Genomic DNA, 14900 nt, shown 5'->3' with positions numbered 1-14900 from the left:
TATGATTTATACCAGTAGCAAAATTACAGTTGAGAAGTAGCAATGAAATAATTTTAAGGTTGGGGCTCACCACAACATGAGGCACTGTAATAAAGGGTCTCAGCCTCAGGAAGGTTGGGAACCAGTGAGCCATGATCTTGAAATTGAAATGGCAATTGTTAGCTACTATATATCGACTTTCTATTTTCATTCTAGACTCTTCTAACTAACCCCAAACGGCCGTGGGTCAGGTCATGGATCTCACAGAAGGAACACTGGGAATTAAGAAGACACCGTTCATATTTCATTTGGCTTCTTTCTTTCCTTTCATTTTCTCTTGTTGACTTTGCACGGCTTCATGTTCCCATGTCAGCGATTTCCGTTTTAAAATGAGTATTTAAGACCCAGATCTATATTTGGCTGTGTGCATGATCAACGTCACCTGCAGTTAAATCTTCTGCATTTTCAAACTAATGGCAGAAATTGACCTTGATGTTTCCCAGGGGGACAGATTCATAAATATAAAAACAGGGGGAAAAATTCCTCACCAAGGTAGCAAATGACTCAGTGCAGCTTCTGCAGCAAATGGGAGACAATTCACAAGGCTGGCTCATCACAAACGGTACAACAAATTACCCAGGAGCAGGAAGGAGCACGGTGCTCAGATTGCTGCTGCTGCTGCTCATGTCTATAATATCCTTCTGGAGAAACTAAAGACAAGTCTACCACTTAAAATCACGCTTTGTGATCAAAACAACACAGATATATAGCTTTCATGTAAAGATGGTGTCCAGAACATTAATAAAGGAAATCTACAGATAACTTCTCAAAACTGGGCAATCGCTGCCCTGACTCTGTAAAACTTTTCAGTGATGAGCTATTAGACCAATGGGTCAGTTTGAAATTCAAAGCACCTTACTTACACTTTGACACGGACAGAAAGGCCACCTTGATAAGGCAGAGGGAGGAGCAGGGAAGCAACCTGCTCTTCCTCGAGTGCTAACAGACAGGCGCAGTGCAGCACTTCTCTTGGGAGCTTGAACTGTGCCCTGGCTGTCAGCTTCAGCCTCTTCTGCCTTCTGTCCTTGAAGATGCTTCAGCATACTGGGCTCATAGTCACCTCTTTGTAGCTGCTCCCATCTGCATCCCAGGATAATTGTTTCTGTTGCTGGAGATTTTTAGGTAAAAGTCTGGGCTCCAGGCAAGGCTTAAACACTCATCTGCTTGTGCCCACTAAAAAGACAAATAATCAGAGAATGAGGATCTAACATGCACGTGGCTATGTTAGGAAGAGAAACAAAGGGAGCCAGTGATCTTCAAGCCTGTGTTTGAGTTACTGACAGGAAGCTCAGAATTATGCCTGCCATAACGAAGCCTTCCTGATCCAGGTGTAATCCATCCCACCCATCTTCACTTAGATCCAGTCTGTCCTGCAAGGTGGTATAGCAGGTGGTCGAGCTTCCTGGGAAGCAGGCTCCCCTCTGGATAACAGCAGGCCCTTTGCCTTCTCCTCTCCCTGCACGGGATCCCTGCAGAGATTTTAGTTATTTAGGCCCATTGTTTCAACCATATGTTACACAAAGGGAGGTGCACATGTGTCTTTTGGGGAAGCTGATGTTCAGGCAGGGCAGGTGCACTGCCTGCAACCCTCCTCAAGCTTCAACCTGCCCTATCTACCAGCTGTGCTAATGGTATTTGGAGTATAGGTGCTTTTGAAACAGGCTTGGAGCAAACAGGAAGGAGACTGTGTAGGACAGGGGAGCTTTTGTATGGAAGAGGACTGGGCTCTAGGTTCACTCTCCATCTGCATTCATTATACTGGAGTCACAATAGTCCCAACACTTTATAGTTTTTATAGATTGGCTGTGAGCCTTAAGTAATATCAATATGAAGAGCTCGGGCTTGTGGCTGACATTAGAGACAAATTCAGTGAAAGCCACCTACTGTTTGTGTACTGAAGCGATTCCTAATTGCTGGCCTCATCATTTTATTTGACAGACATGATAATGACACACAGCCGTTCTTCTCAGTTCATAGCCGTGGGTACCACCCTGCAATAATCAAGGGCTCATCCGGTGGTTGCTTTCTTCATCTCCAGATGGTGATTGGTTGGCTTGGAGTCTAGGGAGAGGACACACATTCTAGGGAGAAGAGCACACATTCTCAGGAGCTCACCACAAGGTAAGTGATGAGGCTGGGTAGCCATCTTCTGGATCCGTGATGCCATCCTTGCAACATGCCATTTCCAGACCCGGAAGACTTCCTTCAAGCAGCTGTGACATCAAGTGTTACCTCTGGTTGTTTGTCCTGTTTTCCCTGTGAGGGATTAAGTTCAGGAAATAACTTACTCTACTTCCTCCCTAGGTAAAAAGAAAGCAGAAGCAGAAAACAAGCAATTCAAGCGCTATGGTAGAAATTAACGTCGTTTTATGTTGTCTTTTTCTTTAATATCACATACTAATGGGCAGCATTGCTTTCTCACAGCTCTTTCTTTTCATCTGATCTTTTTCTTCTGAGCAAAATCTACTCACTTATTATTGATACCAACTGTGGAAGATTTTTTAGTAATTTCGGATGTGGTTGCTTACATTACCTTACTTTTGTTTTTGAGTGACAGAAAATGTATTCTTTTTGTTTTTTGTTTTTGTTTTGTTTTGTTTCTCGAAACAGGGTTTCTCTGTGTAGCCCTGGCTATCCTGGTACTCACTTTGTAGACTAGGCTAGCCTCAAATTCAGAGATCCTCCTGCCTCTGCCTCTGGAGTGCTGGGAATTAAAGGAGGGCACTACCACAGCCCAGTGAAAAATATCTTCTTTAAAGAATACTTCAGTGTGGAAATACACCACATACCCTGGAAAAGGACTTGTCCTGCTTTGATAGGAGGTGAGAGCAAGCCTGGAGTAGAAGATTACCAACTTCTACAGTCCCTGACCATACTTACACGATAACTCATTTTTACAAGGCCAACTAATTCACATTTTTAACTGATGACAACAAGTATGTAAACATTGACCAATAACTAGAAAATTGTATTATAAAGAACATACATATGTGTGTATGTGTATGGAATCTTCTCCATATAAGTGCATTTATGGACAAGCATAGATTCTCAAACTATAATAATACAAACAGCTCCAATACACTGATGCAATTATGAAATAGCTCTTTATGTTTAAGGCAAATGTTCATGTTTTTTTGCTCCTTTTTTTTGAGACAGGGTTTCTCTGTGTAGCCTTGGTTGTCCTGCATTCACTTTGTAGAACAGGCTGGCCTCAAACTCACAGAGATCCACCTGCCTCTGCCTTTCCATGTGCTGGGATTACAGGTGTGCGCTACTGCGCCCAGCATTTTGTGATTGATTTCTTTCCTGTATTAGAGCACAGCGCTGTGCTTTCATGCATAGCATAGAAATTTTTATCTGTACATAGTCATTTTGATTGCTCTCTGCACCGCTCATAATTTTAAATGGTTTAAACTCATGGTACCATTCAGATATTGTTCAAAAATGCAAATATCCACCAAAGGAAGGTCCGCCAAAATGATTTTTCTATATCAGATTGAAGAACAAAACCTGAAGCACAAGTAGGATAAAATAAATTAGCATAAGAACCAGAACACCTGTGGGTGATGGCCAAAAGTGAAAATGGGGCAGGAGAGACAGGAAAGATGGGGTTCTTATTGAAGGGCCCTACAAATTAATAGTCTAACCTCGAATGCTTCAAGCTGATTCTCATGTAAGCACAAACTGAGAGAAGACATTCAGTTAGATTCCCGGGTTCTGCTTGAACACTTTTAGAATATCCCCTGATGCTTCTGATTAGGGAGTCTTCCTCTTGACATACTTTGAGGCGGGCTATTTTTAAGCATCTGTACAGCATTTTGCTTCCCAGAGTTTCAAGACTCCTGATTTCTGCTCGTCAAAGTCAAGATTCTAGCTGATTAAACCATAGGCAGGGGGCAGAGATGGTCCAATTACTGGAGGCAACTGAGCCTGCAGGAGTTACAGGAGTAAAACTGCAGAGAAAGTGAAGAAAACAGCAGAGGGCAGGCAGCACGCTTCATGTCTGTCTACACGAGGTGAGGCGCCATGCAGGGGACTTTCCCAAAGTTGACATGACCCATTTTAGAGATTGTGAGAGTGATTCCTAAAGAGATTAGTCAGTCGCCCCCATCTCTCATTCTCTCTTTCTTTCTGTCTCTATCTTCTCTGTCTTTGTCTCTCTCTCTCTCTCTCCTTCTATGAATAAAAGAGAACAGGATTTCTCAGCTTCAGTACTATTGACACTTGGGAACAGATACTTTTTTTCCTGCATATTTTAGGATGTTTAGCATTTCTGGCTCCTATGTAGTTGATGTTAGTAGTTCCCTCTCAGTGTGGCAAACAAGTGTCTGTAGTCAGTGTCTGTTGCCTACTGGTAGAAAAACTGCTGCTGGGAAAACATTGAAATATAATGCTGTTTGATGTGCATACTCCATAGGACACAGTTTTTCCCCTCACTTGTTCAGTTCTGTTGTCTGCTCCTTTGTTGTTGTTTGGTTGGTTGATTGGTTGGTTGGTAGGTTTGGCTTGGTTTTTTGAGACAGGGTTTCTCTGTGTAGCCCTGGCTGTCCTGGAACTCCCTGTGTAGACCAGTCTAGCCTGGAACTCTGAGATCCATGTGCCTCTGCCTCTCCGCCTCCTGAGTGTTGGGATTAGACATGCACCACCACACCCAGCTTGTCCGCTGCTTTAAAAGGTAAAGTGAGAGAGGATAGGAGATGGCAGATTACAGGCTGCCTCCTCCACTTCTCCAAGTGAGGAAGTCAGGCTAACAAAGATAGATTATTCCAAAGAGAAGATGAAGGTCAGCAATTCACAAGGGGAGGGAAGAAATTACAGAAACAAAACAAAACAAAACAAAAAACAACTAGGAAAATGAGCAATATGCTTTAGGTTTTTTTTTTTTCATATTTCGTGTGTGTGTGTGTGTGTGTGTGTGTGTGTGTGTGTGCTTGAGTGCATGCGCACAACAGTGTGTGTGAGGAGGTAATAGGACAACCTTGTGTGTCCTCTTTGAAAACATGAAGACATCCTTGCCTTCTATTTTATTTTGACAGAGTCTCGCAAAGGAAGTCTGGGACTATTGTACCAGCTGCCTTATTCCACCAGACCTTTAAGGAAGCACTATCACCAGTGCTGTTCCATGCAATATAAAGGAAGGAACACTACCAAACTCACTTTATGGAGCTGGCATCAGTTACCATGATACCAAAACCACAACAGGAACAGCCAGCGAAGAAAGCTACAGACCAGTTTCCCTGAGGAACATTGACATAAAAATGCCCAGTAAAACAAACTGAATTCAAACGCGCATTAAGAAGATTAGATATAACCAGGTTGAATTTCATCTCAGGGACGCAAAAATGGTTCAACACACACAAATCAGTGAATGGAACACAGCACATAAGTAGAATTAAGAACAGAAATTATATGATCATCTTAGTAGATGAAGAAGAAACATCTAGGAAGTTTAACATCTCTTTATTGTAAAAGCTCAGAAGAAACTAAAATATAAATAACATTTCAACACAATAACAGTATATATTATATATTATTATATATTACATAGTGTATACTTTATATAGCCAACATTATACTTTATGGGACAGGGGTCCCATAAACATTGCCTTTAAAACCTGAAATGAGTCAGGAGGTGCCCCTCTCTCTGCTCTTATTCAGTGTAGGGCTTGAAGTCTTAGCTAGAGCAAAAGAGTAAGAGAAAAATAAACAGATTCAGCTCGGAAAGGAAGAAATCAGACTGTTCCTATTTGCCTATTGCATGATCCTTCACCTAAAAGATGCCAAAATCTACACCAGAAACTATAATTAAAATAAATAATAAACCAAATTAAATTCTAACTAAAAGAATAAACAACTTAGATACAATAAACACCTTCATCAAAGTAGCAGTTTGAAAAGTCGATACACAAAAATCAGTAGTTTTCCAATATGCCAGCAATAAACTTGCCTGGGAAAAAAAATTAAGACAATAATCTCATTTCAAATGACCTGAAAAAACAAACAAACAAGCAACCAAACAAAAAAAAATTCTAGGAATAAGCCTAACCAAGGAGATTAAAACTCAGAGATATTTATACATCAATGTTTTTTTGTTTTGTTTTGTTTTGTTTTTGCAGCAGAAATTTCATTTGCTGTTGTGGAAGCAACCTCAGTGTCCAAAAGCAGGAAGATGAAAACACGAAACATAGTACATGTCTCTACAACAGAAAAAAATCTAGGCATCAAGAAGAAAACTTCATTTGTGGGAAAATGTCTGTAACCAAAGAGACACCTATTAAATTAAGCCAGTCTCAGAGAGACAAATACTGTAGGTTTTCTTTCATTTATGGTTCCTAGATTTCACGTAGAAACAAAAATATACATATACATGACATAAAAGTAGACATGAAATTGTCTGGGGGAAAACAAAAGATTAATCAGAGGGGAAAGGAGGTGAAAACATCAAAACACTGAAGGAGAAACTGAAGAAGACACGAGAAGGCAGAAGGGTCCACTTATGGATCAGAATAATTAATATGGTTTTAAAATGGCTGTACTGCTGAAAGCAATCTATAGAGTCAATGCACTCTCCATCAAAATTACAATTACATTTTCTATAGAACTAGGAAAACATCCTAGAATCTATAGGGCTATAGGGAAGACAAACAATCAAAGCAATACTAAACAGAAATAGGAATGCTGGAAGTATCATGCTAAATGAAATAAGCTACACAGAGGGAGACAAACATGGTATGTTTTCTCTCATGTGGAGATAATGTATCTGATAAAAAATGGAGGAAAGGAACCAGCCAGTGTTGGGAAGAGGGATGGAGGAGAGTATAGAGTAATAGGGTTAGAAGCAGAACACCAGCCCAGTCTCTGACCCCCACAAAGACAGTGTCACCCGACCTGTTGGAATCAGTGGCGTCTGATGATGCTACAGAGCCACACTAATACAAAAGCACAATTTAGGTCCCCCAACAGAAACAGAAACCAGTGGAATAGAAGAGTGGACCAAGAAATAAATACACACAGTTCTATCAGTTCTCTCCACCAACTCTTTGGCAAAGACATCAAAACCATACATTGGGGAAGAGCCTCTTCAAGGAGTGGTGATGGGAAGCTAGGTACCCACACTTAAAAGGGTGAAACCAGAGTCTGTTTCTTCCCTCATTCCACACAAAGATCAATTCAAAATGGATAGAAGACCTTAATGTAAGACCTGAAACTTTGAAATTGCTAGAAGAAAACATAAGGAAACCACTTTATGGTACAAGCATTGGCACGGGCTTTCTGCAAAGAACTCCAGCGGCCTGAGAAATAGTAGGAGGAATAAGCAAATTGAATGGAAAGGCTCTGCAGCAAGGGAAATGGCATGGACACAGCCTGCTGAAAGGAGAAGGTCCTTGCCAACTTTACGATCTGATAAGGAACTAACGCCTGAAGTCAGTAAAGGACACAAAAGGCAAGCACTCCAAGAAGTGATCCAATCGGCAAGGAGGCAGCTCTCAAAAGCAGAAATACAAATGGTCAAGAAATACCTGGAGATAGGTTTACAGTCCTTAGCGTACGCTACTCCTATTCCTGTGACCACATACTCTAAGACAGTCAGCTTAGTGGAGGGAACTGTTTGAAGTGGGATGCTCCCAGTTCTTTATTTTGAAGACAAGGTCTTGATCAGTAGCCCGTGCTGTCTTCGAGTCCACACTGCAACCATGCTCTGTCATCCTCCTCGCTGCTTGGATCGGAGCCTGCGCTACCATGCACGCTCACAAAGTTATTTTATGTGTGAACATTCTTTTGGTAAGACATCCAAATTCTTGTACATCCAAAATTAGTGGAGGAAAACATTCTTTTCACACCAGTTGGTTGTTATCTTTCAAAAATACAGTATCAAAAATTAAAGCATTTCCTTTCATGCTCCACCCACGGGGAGGTATTTTGAGGAGGCACAGCGTGATGTTGAGGGCATGGTGGCCGGAGCAGGTCCCACTTGCGGCAGCACGAAGCCTGCTTGCACCTTGGTGTTCGCTCAGGCCTTTCTCCGTTCTGTCTCTCCTGCCAGTCTTGACTTTATGAGATATGCTGCCATCCACGTTCATTTTGAGTCTTTCCCCATCTGATAACCTTCTCCGTAAGTACCTTGGGCACGTGCTCAGAAGTGTGTCTCCTATGGGATTATGAATCCTGTCAACCATCATGGCAATACAAATGAAAAAACAAACAAACAAAACAAAACAAAACAAACAACAACAACAACAACAAAAAACAGACCGAGTGTACAGTCAAAGGACTCTAAGTCAGCACAAGAGAAAACTGAGTATCCCTGTTCGGTGTTGCGCTACTGACAATAGCCAAGATGTGGCACCATGCTATGTGCCCAGCAACAAATGAACAGATGAAGGAAATTACACACACACACACACGAGATTTCTTCATCTGTAACAGAACAAAATGTCATTTACAGGAAAATGGATGGACCTGGAAATCATGCTAAATGAAATAAGCTACACAGAGGGAGACAAACAAGGTATGTTTTCTCTCATGTGGGGATAATGTATCTGATAAAAAATGGAGGAAAGGAACCAGCCAGCGTTGGGAAGAGGGATGGAGGAGAGTATAGAGTAACAGGGTTGGTTAGAAGCAGAACACCAGCCCAGTCTCTGACCTCCACAAACACAATGTCACCCGACCTGTTGGAATCAGTGGCGCCTCCAAAGGCTGCTGTGTGAGCCCTCTCTGAGAAGACACTGACTCTGCAAACAGTGCTGGGTGCTTGAAAATTCTCGTTCAAGAATTTCCAAAGTTCAAGATTCTTTATTAGAGGCTCAGGGCCTTTCCTGCCTGTGGTCAGGAGGTGAAGCAGAACCAGTATACTGTAATTTTTATTCAAGTAAGTTTTCACCAAGATGTTCAGTGAACACACAGGGCCCTCATGCAAAAGCAAGAGCTGGTCATGGGGAGGGGTCTTTTAAGCAAAGGAATGGCATTCTTTCCCACTTCTCTAGTCCCTCCTTCAAGTTCTCCAGGACTTGGTGAATTTCTTTACTTATTCAGAGCGAGTCATTCCATGTTCCATCCTGTACTGATAAAAAAAAAAAAAGACTCTGAAATGACATCACATACAAGATAAACATTTTCAATCCCAACTATGTTTTACTAAGTCTAGAGATCAACTGTAAGGAGTGCCACTGTCTAACTCACTATTAAGAAAAGCAATGTGATGCCAGGACAACACTGTCATCTGTCATAGGACAATGCAGATTCCGAGACATTGAAACGTGGAGACGTTTTAGAACCGACAGGGTTATAAATCTTGATTGGGTTAATGACACAGAGAGGCAGTTACATTATCTTTTGAATACAGTTTCCAATAGGCTCCTTTCTTCGTGGGATCAAAGCACACGAAGTTGAAGAGATGAGGACATTGATGTACTGGAATAAGGCGGGAGGACTTGAACTCAGGAGCTCCGGGCATTTCTTCCACAGTGAGGCTGCCTCCATCTCCAGCTGTCATTGGGAAAATGACCACCAATTGCAGAGAAAGGACAAAATAACAGAAAACTCTGTGAGAAAGGAAAATGCATCCATACAATAGGGATACATGTGTGCACACGTATGCTAATATATAATCACATTTAAAGAGTAATGTTTTCATGCAAGTTTAATCAACTTATGCCTCATTTTTAATTACTTTCAGACTGTTGATCAATCAATATATGTGTATGCATATATCGCATTTCAAGCTGCTGATTTATGCATGCGTACACACAGGCATTTCATATTTTCTGAGTGGCATTGTAATCTCCATGCAATAAAAATGGCCATTGAAAGCAGACCCTCATATACTGTTGCTCATTATGATGAAAGGCGTCTCAGGAAACAAGCCACAGGGTCCACTGAGATTCACCGAGTGTTGTCACGCATGCCATAAAGTGTTCGAGTGTCAGCCGTCCGGATTTGCAAACATACTGTTTGAGATACACTCCAGAAATGATTTCTTCTGAATTCACACCCATGTCACCAACCCGGGCCATCACAAACCCATGTACATACACAATGTGTCCACAGTCCATATTGCAAAGCCTCGTTTTCATCTTGTAAAATCTCACAGCTGAAGCTCACTGGATGGCTGAAAAGGAAAAGGCACTAAGATTTGCATGGACACCGCTCTCGTGAGAGATGAGCTGTGGAGTCAAAGAATGAAGTGCCCGGGTGGCCTTTCTCTGTTCACACAGCTTCACCCTGTTGGAGAACAGAGGGCAGGAGCTGTGCCAGCCTGCTGAGCTGTGGGGGATGTTAGCCAAGTCCAGTTTGGTTTTTTTCCTCTTCCTTTTCCTTCTCTTTCTCTTAATGGAGAGACAAAAAAAAAATTATTTAAAAGATATCTGTTCCATTATTTCTTAATTTTCATATAGCAGCTCATTATCTCAATCAGCACACCGCAGCTGAATGCACTGATTTCTGAGGAAAATTCCAGCAGGTTCCTGAAGCTGTTGATGAGCTGTGGCTAATCGCCACAGTTAGAATTTTCTGTCATTACCCGAAATGGATTATATGAGTTTGATTGGCAGGAGGGTTAAAGAAAGAAATGGCATACAGACGAGGTGTGATGAGGGAGGGAGGGAGGAGGCAGATATCAGCACACACTAATCACCCAGGAACAATTAAAGAACAATTTTATTTAAACCGAGTGGAATTCTAAAATATTAGTACATATTGAAGAAAGTGTGGGAGTGTGGGGCTTTGGAAAACCAGTATCTTCTAGTTGAAGAGGAGGACATGTCTGGCCTACAAAGGAAGGTCCGCTTTAGAAACACACATTTAAGTGTTGTTAGCAGTGTGGTGTGTGTCTATCCACAGATGCCCAGTGGAGATCTTAGAAAGGATGAAAATGGGGAGAAAGAGCCACAAGTGAGGACAAGACGTTGAATCACTACTCACCCCTAGCTCACTGCTCTACAACGATCTCTCTCTCTATGCCTTCAGCTTCTCCATCTGAGAAACGAAAGAAGCAGAAACCAATTTGACTCCTAGGGTGTGTCCATTGCACAACAGATTTAAAAGAGGAGTTTAGAAGTGTAAAAAAAATTGTTGTGTTTCATTTTCAGTTTGAGGGCACTTGTTGTTCCTCAGAGCTGTAGCTAAGCAGGAGGCACAAGTTCTGCCCTCCCCTGCCTGGTGGCCAGTACCTCCCATCTGTGAACACTGAGTCGAAAACGTAGACACAATCAGCTGCGTGACTGGGCCTGCATCAGAACAGGGGACAGTCTCTAGCCCTGGGATATCTGTGAGATGAGGCTTTGCATCCTAAACCAATAGGATGGGGAACTGTGAAAGTTGTGGCCTATGGGAGAAAGAGTGCAGGCAGTTCTCATGGTCAGGGATTTGAGAAACCACAGTCACATTCCTAATCAGTATGCCAGCCATTTTTAACTTTTTTTGTATGCTTGCATCCCTTTCTATACAACTGTGCTGACTAGTTTTATGTCAACTTAACACAAGCTGAAGTTATCTGAAGGGAAGAACGCTCAGATAAGAAAATACCTCCATAATATCTGCAGGTAAGGCATTTTCTTAATTAGTGATTTATGGGGAGGGCCCAGCCCACTGTGCGTGGTGTCATCTCCTGGGCTGGTGGTGCTGAGTTCTATAAGAAGGAAGGCTGAGCAAGCCAAGGGAAGCAAGCCAGTAAGCAGCAGCCCTCTATGGCCTCTGCATCGGCTGCTGCCTCTAGGGTCCTGCCCTGTCCTGACTTCCTTCAATGATGAACAGCAATATGGAAGTATAATCCAAATAAACGCTTTTCTCCTGGCTTGCTTTTTGGTCTTGGCATTTCACCACAGCAGCAGTAGGAACCCAAACTAAGACACCATAAACATATGGCTTCAGTTTCACTAGTCTCTTGAATTTGTTCTTACAGAGTGAGAATCGTACTTGCCAGGGAAGCGGCATGAAGCGGTCTGAGGACATTCTGGGGCGGAGTGAAGATCAGACTGCGTGATTTGAGCATTTGACGCTTCGAAGTGAGAAAATGCAAACTCCAAAACTGTAGTGACCCATACCAAAAAAAGGAAAGAAAATGAGAAAAAGGGTAGGGAGGGAGGAAGAAGAAAGGAGGGGGGGGAGAGAGAGAATCTGAGAACATCTCTAGACCTACAAATCAGGGTAAAGGATGTGGGGTATATAGACTAGATGCCAATTTGGTTTCTTGAAAAATGCTAAAACAACCTAAACCAAAACACACGAAGAACCCTGTCGGTCAGAACAGCAGTGAGGCGGCTTGTCGCAGACGTCATCTCAATTAGCTTTGGAGTACATAGGATGAGCCTCTAGGGAAGACCTGGTACAGCTCAGGGAGTCATGGCTGAAGAGCATCCAACTTGGCTGAAGTGGGTTCCGGAGCCATGGGCCTGAGAGACGGTACTGGTCTCTGGGAAACAACCAGAGAGCTGGGGAGGAGCCAGCTCTGGTCTTCCTTTCCCCAGCTCCTTGGCAGTAAGTGTGTGTGTGTGTGTGTGTCTGTGTGTGTGTATCATGTATATGTGTGTGTGTGTCGTGTGTGTGTGTGTGTGTGTGTGTGTGTAGTGTGTGGTTTTGTTGTCTCTAAACAAAGCAATAGGACTGAGAGTGCCTCCTTCCACCTGTGACAGCCCCCCACCTCCACCCCAGAGCGGAGAGAGGGCTCATAGGAGCAAATCACAATCGCTTGCTGATTTGGAAACTGACCAACCCAAAACCTTCTTTTCAAGGTACCATGAATGAAAAGTAAGCATTCAGCGTGGAGGCTGACGTTGTGATGGATTGATGATTCTTGTTGCAGCACAAGATTACGTAGTGAAGGCAAAGGGAAGCGATAACCGAGTCAAGCTCCTGACCTGGTCAGACTTCCTTCGGGCTAGCACCTTGCCTGGCTTTCAGCCACACAAGAATGATTTCTTTATTCCCTAGGAAGGGAACAAGGTTGTTGAAAACACGCATGCACTAATTATTGAGTATTTTATTTGAAATGAGAAAGAGAGAGAGAACAGAAAGGAAAGTAACCCCCTACCCTTCCTTCCTGTCACCTATCATTTTCTACCTGGATAATTCCATATCCTGAAGCCAGCAGAGGTCTGCACTGTGCAGACAGGCAGATAGACCCAGTTCACCACTGCCCAGCTTGACCCTCTGCCGTCCCTTATGTCAGAAAGAAGAAAGCTTTGTTAGCAGTCAGCCTTGGATTGAGAGAATCAGAAATGGGAAACTGTCCTGATTTACCGTTCTATCTCAGCAGAGAGGAAGCAGAAGTGGGAGGAGTGGGCGCGAAGGCAGAGCCTGTCTAAGGGGCCAGTGCTCACAGCTCTGTCTCCCAGGATGCATCACCCTTCCGTCAACAAGCCAAATCTTGAGCTCTGGAAAGTGGTTTCAGGACACAGGCTCATCTCTTCCATGACCTACGGATATTAAGTTCTGTCGATAAATCTGCTAGGCAATGAAAGGGCTGTCTGTAAATCCAGGGACAAGTGGAAAGTTGTGGGGACTTTCAGAGTCCTCGCACTGAGAGAGACCGGGATGTGTCTCCATTCTCTTGTGATTTAGGAGACCCAGTACAGCACCGACTCCCAGGAAAACAGCACTGACTGCCCGGTGAGCTACAGCCCATGTCCCAGAGGTCTATACCCGGCTTTTTCTCTTATCCTGCACGCAAGCTCTAAGACTTTGGTGCTGCATAAGATGACTTAGAAAAATAATAATTTTTATGAACTTTGAATCCTTGACTTGTTAAAAATCTGCTTACAAACAGACACACAGATGGTGGCATATATGACTCAAAGAACAAGCCTTTCTTCAGCATAGTCCCTGAAACAACATTTGTAAATGACGAAATCCTGTATAAGGGAACAATTTCCTGTAAATCAATGTACCTTACTTTAGATTTCACCTTAATGCCAGCCCCAACCCCTGTCCTTGAAAATCAAATAGCAGACAAATTGCTTATGGTCTTCACTGGAAAGGGGCAATGTGCTGTTTTGGGGTGAGTTATTTAGACTCTCGTCCGCTGTTTATTGGAAACCTGTATTTCTCAATAATGTGCCAATTAAACTAATAGAGCAGAATACATCTGGCTCCCTGTGTGATAATAGACGAACATGGGCTTATCCCTCAGGCATTTTCTTTGTAGGACGCCTCCTGGTCAACGGATAATAGCAGATGGTTTTAATGGAGTCATTGCTGTGCTGTGGCTTGGTTCCCCAGTTTCAGACAGAGCTGTTTCAGCTCCCGGGGAGGAGAAGAATAAACAGGGATGCCCATCCCTGCTGAGGACAACATGGTAGAGCCAGCTGACATGAAGCCGTTTTCAACCTCAGCCGTAATACCAGAAGCACAGAACCGATGCTACTCTTTTTTCAAATGTATTAAAACAACGCATTTTAAAAATTCGTTCAGTGAGCATTTATGAAATTGCTGTGTGCATACACTCGACTTTTCAAACAGATACGGGAACACCCACTCCCCCCTTTCCTCTTTTGCTTGTGTGTATGAGGCATGTGTGTATGTGGGTACACTTGTGTGCTTGTGGAAGCCAGAAGTTGACAGTGGTTGTCTCCTTCAATTGTTCTCCACATTGTATGTTGAGTCATGGTCTCTCACTCAAGCCCAGAGCTTGTCCATTCAGCCAGCCTAGTCACAACGGTGGATCCATTGTCTCCTCTTGCTAACCACCTGTGTGTGGTGGAACGTCTTTAATCCCAGCACTCAGGAAGCAGAGGCAGGTATCTCTGTGAGTGTGAGGCCAGCCTGGTGTACAAAATGAGTTCTGCCATAGCCAGGGCTACATAGCAACACTCTGTCTTGACAAATGAACAACAAAAAACGAAATAAATGGATATACATACTAT

The 14900-nt window shown here is 43.0% G+C and overlaps 1 long non-coding RNA gene across 1 annotated transcript in view; it reads left to right on the top strand.

The window, feature by feature from the left end:
- Window positions 1-14366, top strand: part of LOC132652471 (uncharacterized) — a 29164-nt gene extending 14798 nt beyond the window's left edge. Inside the window, exons 5-8 of the long non-coding RNA XR_009590105.1 lie at window positions 1978-2160; window positions 6156-8548; window positions 9386-11582; window positions 11942-14366. This is a non-coding gene — a long non-coding RNA (uncharacterized LOC132652471). The remainder of the gene's footprint in view (window positions 1-1977; window positions 2161-6155; window positions 8549-9385; window positions 11583-11941) is intronic.
- The last annotated feature ends 534 nt before the right edge of the window (window positions 14367-14900 follow it).

The sequence above is a fragment of the Meriones unguiculatus genome, chromosome 2 (genome assembly GCF_030254825.1).
Source record: "Meriones unguiculatus strain TT.TT164.6M chromosome 2, Bangor_MerUng_6.1, whole genome shotgun sequence".
Taxonomy (NCBI): Eukaryota; Metazoa; Chordata; class Mammalia; order Rodentia; family Muridae; genus Meriones; species Meriones unguiculatus.
The sequence above is the reverse complement of the archived record's forward strand: the minus strand, read 5'-3'. Positions and strand labels throughout refer to the sequence as shown.